Genomic DNA, 14,459 nt, shown 5'->3' with positions numbered 1-14,459 from the left:
TGTACCACATCTTCTTTATCCATTCGTCTGTTGATGGGCACTTAGGTTGCTTCCACGTCTTGGCTATTGTAAACAGTGCTGCAATAAACATTGGGGTGCACAGGACTTTTGGGATTGCTGACTTCAGGCTCTTTGGATAAATACCCAGTAGTGGGATGGCTGGATCGTATGGTAGTTCTATTTTTAGTTTTTTGAGGAATCTCCATATTGTTTTCCATAGTGGCTGCACCAGTTTGCATTCCCACCAGCAGTGTATGAGGGTTCCTTTTTCTCTGCAACCTCTCCAACATTTGTTGCTATTAGTTTTAGATATTTTTGTCATTCTAACGGGTGTAAGGTGATATCTTAGTGTAGTTTTGATTTGCATTTCCCTGATGATCAGCGATGAGGAGCATCTTTTCATGTGCCTATTGGCCATCCGTGTATCTTCTTTGGAGAAATGTCTGTTCAAGTCTCCAGCCCATTTTTTGATTGGGTTGTTTGATGTTTTGTGATTGAGTTGCGAGAGTTCTTTATATATTAAGGATATTAAGCCTTTGTCAGATATATGACTTGCAAATATTTTTTCCCAGTTAGTGGGTTGTTTTTTTGTTTCAATCCTGTTGGGAAACATCATTTTATCACCCTTCTCGGTCCCTTGGGACTTTCTAAGCTCTCGCTCTTCCTCCAGCACCGAGCAAACCTCAGCCCACTGTGTGCTGGGTATGGATCCGTGGAATTTCCAAGTATCGATCCTGTAACAGAGACTGCCCACAGCAGCGCTGGACTGGGTGCAAACTCAACACAGGCCCTGGGGGCCCAGCTGCCCCGCTCATCTTACCCTGTGAGTCCTCGTGGTTCCAGAAAGGGGTGGGAGGGAGGCAGCAAGGACAGGTCAAGTCTAAACCCCTCCTTAGATGCACTTAAACTTTGCCTTGAGGGCAAAGACCATGAGCACCTGGCCACGCCCAGCAGGAGGCAGGTGCTTCCCCCGTCATTTGCACAAAGTGTCCTTTGTGCACCTTGAGGATTTTAGGGGTCTGGGGTGCTCCAGAGACGGCTCCACGGCGGGTGTGGAGGGGCCTGGAGGCAGGGAGGAAGCCCTATGACCACAGAGGCGCCCCCTCAGCCGCTGAGGGGTCCTGACTCGAGGAGTTCTCCTCTCCAGAAACTTGGACTTGCACCAGAGTCTCCCGTGCAGTCTCGCCAGCGGCTGAAGCCGTGAAAAATACCAGCTGAAAGCCACATCGCCGAAGCCAAACTGGACCAAAGGAAGAGGCAGCCACTGTGGGGTGGGGAGGATGGATAGCAACAGCAATGCTAACTGCTTCCATTGACGGAAGGCCTTCAGACACATCATTTCATCGATTCTCACCGACAGCTCCATGAGGAATGGGCTCCTATTATCCCCACTTTACAGATGAGGAAACCGAGGCTCGAAAAGGGTCATGCTCAGTATCACCCCAGATCCCACCGCTGGCAGAGGTGCAGCCAGGACTGGAACCCAGGGGACGAAGCTAACTATGCTGTGCTGGTGAGACGGGAACTTTGGGGGAGGAGGGACTTCCGCCCCCCTCCCCCGCATTAGTTAATTTGCAACCAGATGGTATGGCAAGTGGACTGGCTTGGAGATGTCTAGAAACCGGCCAAAAACGCAGGAGGGAGCCGGCTTTCCCAGGCCCCACCCTGCCCCGGAATTCCAGGCCTCCCCAGGCCATGCGGTAGCTGATCAGATCCCTCCTGGAGGGAGAAACCGCTTCTGCCCTGTCCCAAGACTGGCCAGGAGGGTGAGGACTGGGGTCACGGGAGCGGCTGGCTCACTGCCTCCTTTATTTCCCGGACAGTCCAGGGTAGAGAGAGGCCAGAGGCCAGCCAAGGACACCCAGCTGGGGGCCAGTGGTTCCAGGGAGCCAAGGGTCTGACTTATCTTTGCACCAAGAAGGTGACATTTCCTGGTGGAAAGTTCTAGACCATGGGAAGTACCAGTTCTAGGTGACCTGAGAGAGAGGACACTAAGTGATGGATCACAACGGTGGTTATGGCTTTGTGTCCAGCAGGCCTGGCCTCAAATCCCCACTCTCCCATTTATTAGCTGTGTGACTCCAGGCAAGTCACTGAACCTCTCTGGGACTCGGTTTCCTCCTCTGAAGATGGGGATAAGGACCGTAGCTACCTCACTGGGAGCGAGAGGACAGCACACAGGTGCAGAGGTGGCAGAGCCATGGGCGAGGAGGGGCTGAGAGCCAGCCTGAGACTAGCAATCATCACAACTGCAGCGGCTGTCCGTGGGCGCTTCCTGAGAGCCGAGCACCGGCCAAGTGCTCCCTGTTCTGTCACGTGACGCTAAGGACCACACTCTGCAAGGCGAATCCATGATCAACTCCATTCTACAGCTCCAGGCCTGCCCAGGCCATTCCTGCACCCTGGGGTCTCCTCTCTTGGCAACCCCCTCCCCGATCACCTCTGCCTCCCGCCCCCATCCCCTTGGCTCCGCCCACCTGCCTCTGAGCTGCTGCTCCCTCCAGACTCAGGGCCGCCCACCGCCTGGCCCCAGCTGGGTAGGCCTCTTCCCCCCACAGACCTCACCTTCCGGGGCACCGGGCATCTGGGAGACCAGTGGCCACTGCCCAGATCTGGACTTAACAGAAGCTGCCTCCCCCGACCCCCTGCCTCTGGCCGAAGACAGTTTGATGGGAGCCTGGAAGCCCCTTAGAGACTGGGAGACTGGACAGGCTCTTCTCCTCTGCGCTTCAGCAGCCTCATCTGTAAAATGTGGGGTGTAATCCTGGGACCGGCCTCAAGGGGGCGCGGCCATAAGGATTAAACGAGATGATGCGCGCGAACCTGGCACACAGTCAGCATTCAGCGCAAGCCGTTATCATCACCGGGCTCAACATTGTTAGGATCCCTTTGCTCATGGTTAAAATGGGCAAGATGCAGAGAAGAGCTGTCAGGTCAGCACGTAAAGAGGGCCTCAGGGCAACAAACTCAGACTGCCCAGGCCTGTGCTGGGGTCGACCCCTGAAAGGTGGCCTGTGTCTCTTCCTTCTGTGTGGATTCATATCCCAGAAAAATCTGATGTTTCACTGGCGTGGAGGCACCTGCCATGAGCTCCATTTGCATTCCTCTCTTCCCCGTTTGGCTATCTCCTATAATCCTACCTCTGCACCTTTGCACCTGCTGTTCCCTGCCTGGATGCCCTTCCCTCTCCTCCTTACCCATCTAGATCCTGTCATTCTTTAAGGGCAGCCCGGGTCCCTCCTCATCCAGCAGGCCCCCTGGGGACTGCAAGTGGTGAGAACAGCTCAACCCTGCTGCATACTTGGTCACTCGGTCGGCAGTGCCCACCTGTGGCTGGTGGTCCTGACCTGCTAGGGGTGCGTCCTCTTTCTTGAGCCACCAGCACGCTCACCAAAGGCTCTAGCCCAAGCCTGACACTGTGACCGCCCAGCGTACGTGCCAGACTCCCGTTCATCCCTGTGGAAGCTGGTGAAGGACTCCAGGGACGTTTAGGCTGCTGCCTAGAAATCACTTAGAAAACATCCAGCGTTGGGTCAGTTGATTTGACGCATGAGCGTCGGTATAGAATCTGAACCTCAGAGTGGGCTGCAGACTTTCCCTGACGATGATGATGATTCCCTTCTAGTGACGGCGAGCTCACTCCCTTCTCCTCCCAGGCCAGCCCATTCCACCTTCACCCCCAGGTCCCAGCTCTGGCCTCTGATGTTGCACAAATCTGCTCCTTCTAAAAGCGAGAAGGCCTTTTGACATGTAACATATTAATTGGGTCTTCAGAATCCTCCAAAATTAAAGTGAGCCCTCTACAATATCACGAAGACTTCCCCTCGCCACTGGGGCAATGAACGGTCCAGTGATTAAAACAGGACCCGCCTCAGCCAGATGACATCTCCCTGCCCTTCATCCTGCTCTCTGAACAACGCTGTTTTACGCTTCATCACATTTGTTACTTCTAAGATCTGCTTATGCGATGGCTTTATTTCAGGTCTCTGGGGGAAGGGCACAGTTCCTGAGGTGGGAGTTTGAAGAGACGGTGAGGAGTTCTGGGCCTCCCGTCTCGAGGCCCCTGGCAAGGTCCTTCCTGAGCCCAACGTGAGGCCAGCCCACCCAGTCCCCTCACTGTGGCTTCCCAGGGAAAACACAGCTGGCCGAATCTTCCGGGGCCTCCTGCTTATGGGGCCTCCTCTCTGCCCCCCGCCCCCACTATGTCCCTAGTCCTTCAGCAAAAGAAAGCCCTCCCCAGGAGGCCTTCCCACTGGGACGCTTGGAGCCGGTGGAGGGGGACACGTGGGCAGGGAAGAGGGGATGGGAAGGCGTGGGCGAGAAGCGGCCACGCGGGGAGCGCATCGCACTGTACAGGTTTTTACTGAATCACTTGGGAAACAGTGAGAGTTTCGATACAAACACTTGTAGGTGGCATCCGATCACTGAAAACGACCACCGGATCACTCAGTACCTTAGGTAGAATATAAATTTGGCTGTTGACACAGAGACCCAGGACGGCTTAATCAAGATGGAGGTGTGCTTCTCCCCCTCCTAAGAGTCCAGAGTAGATGGTCCACGGCTGCTGCGGCGGCTCCACGCGGCAGGGGACGCGGGCTCCAGAAAAGCTCCTTTGGCGTCCTACGTCCTGCCCGAGGGTGGAGAGAGCGGGAAGCTGCTCTCATCGCTCTCATCCCATTGGTCAGAACTGAGTCACGTGGCAACGTGCGGCTGCAGGGGAGGCTGGGAAATGTAGTCCTTTATTCCGCGCTGACCCGTGCGCAGCTAAAGAGGGGTCAAGAGATACGGGAACAAGTGGAAGGCTCTCCCGGAGCTATGTGAGCTCACTTCTCCTAAACTCAGGCGGCCTTCAAAGCCCCTTTCCCCGCCACTACCCTGACCCGGCTTCTCCAGACCAGGGAACCTGGAGGATATAAAGTTTCTGGTTTCTGTCCCTGGATGTGAGCTGGACACTGTCACGGTGGGACGTGCCCGAGGGACAGGCTGCAGGGGCCCGCCCCAGGAAAGTTTCAAGGAAGAGGCGACCACAGGAGGGCAGGGGTCCGCGTGGCATTCCCCACGTCCAGCCCCACCGCCCACTCTTCTCTTTCTCTTCTCCTCTCTATGCCTCGTGATGCCCTGAGGCAGCTGTGGGGAGTAAAATTTAGGGAGATACTTTCTAACATGCAAATATGAGTTTGGGGTTTGGGAGGGCAGGGGAAGGCTCTTAGTGGCGAGAATGGGTCATCCTGGGGGATTCACCCATGCTATCGTCCCCAAGGAACGGCAGCCAGTCTGAGCCATTCTGGCAAAGCATGTGGCCCAGATGGTGAGGAAGAGGCCAGATCTGTGCCTCCAATGGGCCTCACCCCACAGGAGGCTGCCCAGGGTAGACCTCAGCCTGACCCAGAGCAAGGGACTATGACCCATCCTGTGCCCACAGCAGCAGGGGCTCTGACCCTTGTCCCTGTAGAGCCTCCCAGGGCTGCCTGGAAAAGACCGGAGTCACCTCCAGAAACAGCTAACACCCACTGCGAGCTCACCATATGCTGGAAACATTGCCCCCGCCACCCTCGCACGGGGCCCTTGAGCCAGAGCCAGGTCTTCCCAGAGAGGGTCTGTGCCCTCCTTTCCCTTCACCGCTTTGGTGGAATCGAGTGTGAACGTGCATGTAAATTACCTGAGCCTCCACCTCAGGGACGGTCCTTTAGTATTGAAATACCCCAGTCAGGAACCCGCTCTCAAGAAGGCATCACATTAGCATTTTAAATATGTGTGTTATTAAAAATCTACACCACAGAGTTTGTTCATTAACAGAAGGATGTTAGAAGTCACTTTTCATTTGAAGTGTGAGGTGATCCAGATAAATGGTTGGGTAGAAAGATTGCCCGGAGCTCAGATCTTTGCACCAACAAGGGAGAGAGCTCATCGGCCTGAGGCCTTCAGTGCTGTGGGACATTGTCCTTGGGTTCTGGGTCCCCTCACTCCTTGGACGGAAGGCCGGTACGGTGTATGACAGCTTTTGTACCTGCATGCTAGTAAATATTTGGACATTTGGCAGGATAAGACTTGCTTTTGTTGTTAACATTCCATCGGGTGGCAAGGTTCTTGGGGAGGGGGGTGGAGCCATCACCTGCCTCTAATTGGGCGTCCACATCTTTACTAGAAAATCCTGTCAGTTAGAACACATGTCCCATGTCAAGTGGTGGAACCTGGCTGGGAACCAAGTCTGATTCTGGAACCTGTGCCGCCCCTAACCACTGTCCCACACTGCCTTCCCACGTTGCCTTTGATTCACTCCCGTGTGGCTGGAGGAGTTCTGGCATGTTCGCTCCAGACCCTGCCAGAGCGAGTAACAATGCTGGGTGCCCGGCGTGGCCTTGGAGGGCGCCATCTTTGCATCCCTTTCTTCAGTGGCTGCTTAAGCCCCCCGTGGATGCTGTCCGGCTGCCAGCTTTGTCTCGCAGGTGGTGTTGGTCTGACAATTCCTTTCACAAAACCAACTGTGAAACACAACCTATTTTTGCGGGTGGTGGCTCATTCTAATGTTGGCTGCTTGACCTCATCAACTTACACAGTCACGTGTCTTTCAAGAGCCTTTGGCCAAGAGCAATAATATATTTCCAAAGGCAGTTGTGCTCTTGATGTGATATCACCGTCACCCGGAGCTCCCACGGGAGCTACTCACGGACCGCCTCCCCTCCTGACGCACCCCTCCACGGAGTGAGCGACCGCTCCCTGGGTCATCAATGCCCGCCGCATCACGGGGGCAAGAGTCACATCCTGGCGAGTGATTAGCCTGAACCCCAGGCCAATGGAGGCAGGAGCACTCCTTAGGAGCCATCTGGAGGTCCTGCAGGGCAAACAGCTCCCCAGGGTTCTCAATGGGTGGTCCCCAGCCCAGCAGCATCAGCCTGGCCTGGGAACTTGTCAATAATGCAAATTCTTATGCTCCACCCAAACCCAGCTAATCAGAAACTCTGGAGTGAGGCCAGCAACTGGATGTCCACACGCCTCCAGGTGACTCGGACATACACTGATCTGAGAACCACTGGGCTAGGCCGATTGTTTTCAGACATTTTTAAACCTTTAGAGAAACCCTTTCGAGACCCCTGTAGATGAAATGGGCAGCAATGGAGATGCCGGGAGTGATACACAGGGTGGGGGGCTCACTCTACGGAACACTTGGTCTCCCAGAAACACTCCTGGAAATGTTCCGGTTTAATCCTTATGCCTGTGGCTCTCACTCTGCACATTCTTTCTCTTGGGGAAACCGGGCAGACGACACCCAAAGCAAGAGAAAGGGTGTCACGGGAGGAAGAAGAAACCTAAAATGAAACAAAAAAAGAACAGAAACAGACAAAGCAACAGGTCCACACAAGGGAGACAAAAACAAGTCAGGAAGCGTGTTTAATTGGCGTGACATGGACGACATACAAGAGGAGCACGAGAGGAGGCGTGGGCATGCCACGGGGCCTGTCCACCCCGGGGCCCTGCCCCCGCCTGCACCACCGGGGCCAGGGCCTGCCCCTCCCCCAGAGACACACACCAGCAGACTCAGACAGGACAGCACCCCCAAAAAGAGGCTCTGAGGGGGCTGGGAAGGCAAACAGAAAGAAAACGACCACGGCCAAGAAGCATCGCCTTTTTTTTTTTTTGTAAGAGTTGCCCAAATTTCTTTCCAAAGTTGCAGGCTGCGGGTGGAGGCGCCAGAGATTGCAGCCCCTGCACTGGCCTTTCACCTCTGCCAGGGGCTTTGATGACAACGTTTCTGTCCGCTCCCCTAACGCCCTGTGAGGTGGGCTGAGCGGGGGCTCTCGCTCCCATCTGAGGGAGGGAGAAACTGAGTCCCAATGAGCAGAAGTGACTTGCCCAGAGTCCTGGAGAAAGCTGGTCAGAGGCAGACTGGGAGCGCGTGGCCCTCCCCGGGACCACAGGCCCCTGCAAAGACATGGGAAAAAGGAAACGTACAGCCTTGGGGGAGCGAGGTGAGGGTTCTGCATTTGTCCCAGTCCTGGGGAGCACACAGAGCCTGAGCCTAGATGCCAAGACAGAAGATGGGACCAGCTGTTTATTCAGCAAAAGCCTTTTATTCATTCAAAAATCAACCATTGGGTTTATTCCGCAGATATTAAAAAAAGGGGGTCAAGGCTTCCCATCACAGTGCCCTTCTGCTAATTAACTTGCTACCCCTGGGGAAGACCTTGAAGAGGGGCGTCTGGGAGACACGCTGTCAATAACGTGGGGCTGGAGGCCCTGGCCTGGGGAGTCAGAGCCCCTCCTCGCCTCCCCACCTGCAGCCTCCCTCTGGAATCATCTGTTCGGCAGGTGGGGGCCCCAAAGGCCTTTGCAGCTCATCGCCGCCAGGGGGCGCTGCCACGTTCCCTCGGAAGCTGAAGCTGAGCTGGCAACCGGGGAGCTTTCCAAGCTCGGCGGGCAGTGGGGTTTTCTCCAGGGGGAGGCTGCCTCTCCCCGGGGGCACCCCGACACCCCAACCTCTCCCCTACACACACACAGAGAACAGACAATGTCCCCAAAAGCCCAGGTGCACCTGTCGTCTAGGAGGTGGGTGGCAAGCTGAAAAGCATTTCAGGGGAACAGGGGGACACGTACTCTGACCGTCGCCTGGTTAAACACTGCAAACTCGGGACATTCTCCTAAGTACCATCAACACAGAGCGGGGAGCAGGCGCTGTGAGCAAGAAGCCAGGGCCGCTGAGGACTGGCTGCCCGAGGCTGGACCTTGCTCCTGGGCCCAGGGAGCCAGGATGGCAGAGGGGCAGAGCCCAGCTTCCGCCTGGTCTGGGATCCCCAGACAGCAGCATCTGATGGGGCTGGGGAGAGAGGCCCATGGGCTGCTCCGGGTTCCGAGGGTGCGGCAGCTAGGGGCCCAGTGAGAGGAGGGGACAGCACTGTCCCTGTCTGGCAAGCTTGGGCGCTAATGGCCAGTGTCCAGCACCCTTCCAGGAAGAAGGGTGGCCCTTCTGGCAGCTCTGGGCTGTCTGGGGGCATGGACACAAGGTGTGCCTGAGGCGTGGGTCCACGGGATCCTGGCTAAGGCCAAAAGCCACAACCATGGCTCCAAACCAAAAGCCAAAGGGCACAGAGGTGGGAGGAAGGCCTCCCACAGACACTCAGAGATCTCCACCCTGGAGGGGTCTGCCTGCTCAGCCCCGGGGGACTCAGTCACAGGCCCTTTCCCGTGATGCTTCCAGGACGGGCTGCACAACAGCTCCTCCCCACGGGACCAGAGAGACAAACTGAGGCTCAGGCTGAGCCCGGAGAAGCAGCCTGACCCGGGACAGGCCTCACTCTCCTCCCCTCCAACCCCATGTCCAAGTTCATCTCCTGCCCTAGGAACCTAGGGCAGAGCAGGCTGAGGAGCTGCAGGATTTGGCGGTGAGTCCTGGGCCTCGTGGGCCAGTGGCCTGAGCAGGAGGGTGACCTCAAGGAGCCCAGCCTTCAAAGGTGCCTGTGAAAATGGAACCACTGCTCCCCGTCCCCACAGGACCTGGGGGGCTCACAGTGGAGCCAGAGCGCAGCCAAAGGGCCTGCTAAAGGCAGGGAGAGAGGGCTGGGCCGGCTGAGGTCCAGCCAACAGGAATGGCCATGCAAGCCACTCTCTGGCAGAGGGTCTGCTGGCGGAGGGGAATGGGCAGGAGCCGCTCAGGCCTCCTGGGAAAGCGCCGAGTGGAGACGGAGGACGATTCTCAGCGGGAACCGAGGGCCGGCTCCTCCGCTCCTGGGCAGGCTGAGCAGGGGGATCACAGGCTGCTGGCTGTGCAAGGAAGCAGCAGGAATTCTGGACTCAGGCCTGGCCCTAAACAGTCTGGGGGGCTGCTTCTCACCCCAGAAGCCTTCCCCGGGTGAGGACTAGTTCTGGGCCAAAAGATGACTCCTAAGTCCAGGAGGGACCAGGAAGCCCTGCAGGGAGGGCCAAGGTGTGTCATCTGACCCACAGACCAGGCCCAATGGCTGCTGTGTCCAAGAGGACTTGTGCCAAGAGACAAAACAGTGACTCAGACGGTCCCCGCATCTGTTGAGGTCCAGCAAACGCAGCCACAGACCGCAGAACCGCAAACTGCAGGAGACCAGGCTCAGAATATACGGTGTCGGCACGGAAGCGCCTTCACGTCCACCAGCCCAGGCGTCTGGCTCTGCAGCTGGGGGAGCTGGGCCCCGAGAGGGCGGAGGGTTGCCCACAATCACAGAGCAAGGCCAGCCTCGGGGGCCTGGCCCCTGGTCCAAGGTTGTCTGACTTTCTTGGTGGTGGGTCTGGGGCTGCCCCGTCTCAGTGGCAGGCAGAGCTAGAAGCTCCCTGTGAACACACGTGGGCCACAGCCCCAAGAGACGGCCACTACCTGGACGTCACTGGCTGCAGCCCTTTGCTCCTCCCCTCCCTCCCAGCAGGAGCTGAGAGAGGGAAGGCAAGAAGGATGCTGTGTGGTCTACTGGACAAGGCAGACAGGCAGGCAGGAAAGCAGAGTGGGAGAAAACCGAGAGATTTTCAAAAGCCACCAAGGATGGAGAAAGGGCCTTCACTTCTGCTCACTTGCTTGCAAAGACCCCCTCTTCCCTCCTTCCTTATGTACCCATCCCTGCTTCCAGGCTCCCGTCTCAGGACGAGCCTCTCCATTCTCAGGCTACTGCAAACACCAAAGCAAGAGTGGAGAAACCGAAAGATGCCCCCTGGGGTCCTCGGAAAAGATGTGATGGACCCAGGGGAGGACACAGGACAGGAAGGAAGGTGCACAGGGAGCAGAGAAAAGGTTCAAGGAGGAGGCATTCGGGCAGGAGGGAACAGTGCATTAGCCATTTAAGAAACCCACCTTCCCCCTCTCCAAACATGGAGCACAGTATCCAAAAAGAAAAAAAAAGGTTTTTGGCTTCTCGGCCGCTGCGGAGGCCACCATCCTCCCAGGCGCTGGGCAGGTGGGTGAGGGCGTGCACATGTAAACGGGGGGCCCCGCATCACTGGGGGCTTCGGACACACGAGGCAGCAGCAACAGTTAACACCAATAAATAAAAGATATCAATTCTATATGTATCAAAAAAAACCTCACTTTCCCCACAAAAAGCACAATACTGTTATCACAAAAAATCATCATCATCATCATTACTCATCCTGGCCACGCAGGCGGTGCTGCTGCTGGAGGACGGGGGACCAAGGACGCGAACCAGGCAGCCCCCCAGCATCCCGAGCCCACCCGTGGCCAGGCCGGGACCTCCGCGACCTCTCTGGCTGCCCGAGGACGGGGCGGATTCCCTGAGTCCCCGAGGCCTCCTCCACATCTGTCAGTCCGTATCTTCTAGGACAGAAGGTAGTTTTTTTTTTCTTTTTCAATGTCTGTTTGAAATAAAAAATGAACGCACACACACAGGAGAGCGGGAGGAACCGGGGGCTGCGGTGAGGCAGCCGCGTCCTGGCTGTTGCAGGGGGCTGCAGCCTTCTCCGTTCCGTGCTGCTGTTTTCCGGACAAGCAGAGGTGGTTGGCAATTGGAGCCACTGGCTTCAGGCGGTGGTGGGGCCGGGGTGGTGCAGGGCTGGAGGGGAGAGCCGGGCCTCACGGTTCCAGGGCAGCCCGGCTGGGCGTGGCTGCGGAGAAGGGCTGGGTGGACACGGGAGGGTGGTGTCGGGGCTGAGGTGGCCTCATGGCACGGGAGGAGGTGAGTGGTTCCCAGGCATCTGGAAGACACAAGGAGGTGAGGCGGGTTTGGCGCTGGCTGCCGAGGACACATGCACACAGAGCTGGCGGGGGAGGGGGTCCAACCAGAGGACAAAGCAGCGTTGTATGTCAGAAATCCTAAAATGTGCACAGCCTCTGACCCTCCCATTTGGTGCTGAGTATTTACCCTTAAGAAACAAATACGATGTTTCCTACAGTATCATTAGTAACAGCAAAATTAAGAGGGAGGGAGCAAGCCCAGCGTCCACTCTCAGGGGATTGGTCGGATAAATGAGGACACAGCCATAGGATAAAATGGTTTGCACCCATTAAGAACAATGCAGGAAACGGCCAATAAGCACACGAGAAGATGCTTAACAGAATTAGTCATCAGGGAAACGCAAATCAAAACCACAACGAGATACCACTTCACACCCACTAGCATGGCTATCATCAAAAAAATGGAACATAACAAGTGTTGGCGAGCGTGTGCAGAAATTGGAGCCCTCGTTCGTCGCTGGTGGGAATGTCAAATGGTGCAGCTGCTGTGCAAACAGTTTGGTGGTTCCTCAAAAATTTAAACACAGAATTAACAAGGACCCAAGAATCTCACTCCCAGGTACGTACCCAGAGGAATTGAAAACAGGTGCCCAACAAAATCCAGGAACACCATGTTCACAGCATCATTATTTACAATAACCAAAAGGTGGAAACTACCCAAGTGTCTGTTGATGGATGAATGGATAGACAAGATGTGGTACATCCATACAATGGAGTACTATGCAGCCGTAAAAAAGTATGAAGTACTGACACCTGCTACAACACGGATGAACCTTGAAAACATCATGCTGAGTGAAATAAGCCAGACACAAAAGTTCACATATTTATGATTCCATTTATGTGAAACATCCAGAATAGACAAACTCATAGACAGAAAGAAGATTGTGGTTGCCTGGGGCTTGGCGTCGCGGTGCGGGGGTGGTGGTGTGTGGATAAACTGCTTAATGGGCATGGAGTTTGGTTTTAGACTGATGCAAATGTTTTAAAACTAGATAGATGTGGTGGTTGCACAACATTATGAAAGTACCAAATGCCAATGAATTGCTCACTTTCAAGTGGTTAATTTTATGTTATGTGAATTTCACCTCAATAAATTTTTTTTAAAAGCAGCAGCATGGGGGACAGTCATGTCTGTTACCGTCTGCACCATCTACAGATCCTTTCTGTAACCTGCTCCATGCCTGTGTTTAAATCACATGTCCCTGCTCCCTTCACTGGACAGGTGTAGGTGTCTGATCCAAGGGGACCATTTCCCTGATTTGTGTGAGGTGATTTGAAAACATTATCTGGGCCAATCAGAAGCAATGTGGAGGTGGCCCTGGAGGAATAGGAAGGCCCCGCAGGACCAGAGCTGGGGTGGCCGTTGCGGTGCAGGCATGAAGGGAGAGAGAGGACTGGAGCAGTCGCCCAGAGGCAGGCCAGAGCGCCCCAGGGGAGAGGCCTGTGTCCTCCTGGCCTCCCAGTGCCCATGCCAACACCGCAAGGCTGGGCTGGGTTTCAATCACATCCATCACCTTCTGTGGTGATCTGCAAACTCTCATGATTTGCAGTATTGTATCTGCTGGTTAAAACCACAAACACAATGAAACTCATCAAATGCATTTGAATCCATCAACGCATAATTATATGAATATATTAAAAACTTCATTGGTGACCTCTAAAGGGTGTTAGGAATCCCATTCATTTTGAAAACTGATAAATAAAGAGAAAGAATTAAGTACCCATCGCACTTTTCCTATTAAACACTGAGCCTCGGGGTACCAAGCAGCCGACGAGGGGAAGTTTGCCTTTGTAGAAGTCGCCCAGCTGACGACGAAGAAGGAAAGGCAGCTCGAGAACACACCATTTTGCACCACCGAGTGAATGAATGAATGAATGAATGGATTGAAGAGGTGACCATCAACGGCTGCTGACATCACCAGACGTCATGTGCCACCTGGTGGACACACAAACCCCACCACGACGCGTCCTTGCAAAAGTGGATCATATGGAACGCCAAACACGCCTGTAGACGCAACGGCCCCTTCTAGGAAGAGCAGGGAACAGAGCAGGGAACAGAGCATGTCACAGCACCACAGGGTGCAAGCAGTAAACCCCGGGCTGCGCGGAACCACAGAATGTCTTGCTCGACAAATAGCAAGAAAATAAAAGGGAAGGGGGAAAACTTACAGATTAAAGGAAACTTAAGAGATTTATCCAAAAAAAAAAAAGAAGAGAGAGAGAGAGAGACCTATCAACCAATTCCAATATGTGGCCTTTGTTCAGATGCTGGTTCCAATAAACAAAAAATTGTGAGAAAAAGGAAACCGGAAGACCACCTGCAGACTGGAGGCTATTGAGGAATTATTGTTGATTTTTTGGCATTATGGATTATTTAAAGAATTGTTCTCTTTTAGAAATACATTTTGAAATGTTTATGAGTGAGATGATATGGTGTCTTGAACTTGCTTCAAAATAACCCAGGTCGGGGTGGTGGGGAGACCGTCTAGATGGTTCAAGACCGGCCGTGAACTGGTGGTTGTGAAGCTGGGTGACGGGTGCATGGACTTACACTATTCTCTCTACCGTTGCCTGTGAATAGTAAACTTTTTTCTTTTAATCTGCCCCCAAATTTCCAACAATCTAAGTGTCCCTCACCGTGAGACTGGTTAAATTATGACCCAGCTGTAGAATGGAATACTACGCAGCTGTTAAAAATGATGGCCCGAGACAACACTGAGCGACACAGGAAACACACGTGACCTCAGCTCCTGAA

At 54.7% G+C, this 14,459-nt stretch overlaps 1 protein-coding gene across 4 annotated transcripts in view; it reads right to left on the bottom strand.

The window, feature by feature from the left end:
* Positions 1-5,736: 5,736 nt before the first annotated feature.
* NCS1 (neuronal calcium sensor 1) overlaps positions 5,737-14,459 on the bottom strand; it is a 52,889-nt gene continuing 44,166 nt past the window's right edge. For all 4 annotated transcript variants that reach the window (XM_023629144.2, XM_070251671.1, XM_070251670.1 and 1 more), the window contains one exon: positions 5,737-11,664. The gene's annotated coding sequence lies outside the window, so the exon portion shown is untranslated. The remainder of the gene's footprint in view (positions 11,665-14,459) is intronic.

Source organism: Equus caballus, chromosome 25, assembly GCF_041296265.1.
Source record: "Equus caballus isolate H_3958 breed thoroughbred chromosome 25, TB-T2T, whole genome shotgun sequence".
NCBI lineage: Eukaryota > Metazoa > Chordata > Mammalia > Perissodactyla > Equidae > Equus > Equus caballus.
This window is presented reverse-complemented; position numbering and strand designations above follow the sequence as displayed.